The 1,521-nt window shown below is 38.2% G+C and overlaps 1 protein-coding gene across 1 annotated transcript in view; it reads right to left on the bottom strand.

Moving 5' to 3' along the window:
• Nucleotides 1–1,521, bottom strand: part of LOC106877494 (ATP-dependent RNA helicase SUPV3L1, mitochondrial) — a 22,181-nt gene that overhangs the window by 6,508 nt on the left and 14,152 nt on the right. The window lies entirely within an intron of this gene.

Raw genomic sequence — 1,521 nt, 5'->3', positions numbered from 1 at the left:
ATCATCATCATCATCATCATCGTTTAACGTCCACTTTTCTTGCTAGCATGGGTTGGATGATTTGACTGAGGACTGGTGAACCAGATGGCTACACCAGGCTCCAATCTGATTTGGCAGAGTTTCTACAGCTGGATGCCCTTCCTAACGCCAACCACTCTGAGTATATATATATATATATATATATATATATGTATACACAACAGACTTCTTTCACTTTCCACCTACCAAATCTATTCACAAGGCTTTGGTCAGCCCCGAAGTTATAGCACAAGACATTTACCCAAGGTGCCACGCAGTGGACTGAATCCTGGACCATGTGGTTGGGGAGCAAGCTTCTTACCACACAGAAAAGATGTTGAACAAAATTAGTGATGTGAGTTTAATAAGCCTTATGAGTAGAAGAAAACTGTGAGGAAGCCCATTATGTTTTACCGGTGGATCCTTTTGATTCCTATTCTATTCTACTGAATCCCTATACACATTCGATGTTTAAAATAGACCTGGGTATTTTTATAATAAAATTGTAGGAATATTTTGTGTATTGTAGAAGTATGACCAATTTATTGCACATAGATTTTAACAAAATCTTATGTGGAGCCCCTCAAGGGCCGTATGGACCTTGCTTGAGAACCACTGATGTATACCATTATCTTCTTTATTATTTTATTATTGTCCACTTGGAGTAAGCCAAGACTGTGTTGGCTCCAATGAAAATTAATCCTATCATCTCATGCTTTCTGCTTACATAAAAAATGGATACTCTCTTTTCTCTCTTTTACTCTTTTACTTGTTTCAGTCATCTGACTGCAGCCATGCTGGAGCACCGCCTTTAGTCGAGCAAATCGACCCCAGGACTTATTCTTTGGAAGCCTAGTACTTATTCTATCGGTCTCTTTTGCCGAACCGCTAAGTTACGGGGACGTAAACACACCACCATCGGTTGTCAAGCAATGGTGGAGGGACAAACACAGACACACATACATATATATATATAAGATCAACTGACCATAAAAATATACCGCTACCATCCTCCACCTCTATCTCTCCTCTATCCCCTTTCACATTCTGTCTTCATGACTTGACCTAATTACCGATCGCTTTTCACTTGACTTGGGCATTCTTCAAGTAAACAAGCAAAAATCCATCACAGTATGGCATATATTCACCTCTGCTATCTATGCTGTATCAGCCTTCGCTCCAACATCTATTTCCGGATTATCCCCACAAGGATTACTTTACATGGATTTTTACACGGATATTTGCTACTGGAATGAAACCACACTTCAAGTACTGTTCTCTCTTTTTTTCAGCGCATCACACTCTTTACCACTTCATACTAAAAATATCCGCCTATGGATATAATAATAGATTCCTTTATTTTTTCTGTCTCCGATGAAGGGAAGTACTGGATCTTCCCAGAAACAGCTGTAAGACTCTATCCATAAAATACTTCTCCAACCTTACCATTGCTTTCTTTATCTTTTTATTTATATATATATATATATATATATATATATATAC

The sequence above is a fragment of the Octopus bimaculoides genome, chromosome 5 (genome assembly GCF_001194135.2).
Source record: "Octopus bimaculoides isolate UCB-OBI-ISO-001 chromosome 5, ASM119413v2, whole genome shotgun sequence".
NCBI classification, from domain to species: domain Eukaryota; kingdom Metazoa; phylum Mollusca; class Cephalopoda; order Octopoda; family Octopodidae; genus Octopus; species Octopus bimaculoides.
The sequence above is the reverse complement of the archived record's forward strand: the minus strand, read 5'-3'. Positions and strand labels throughout refer to the sequence as shown.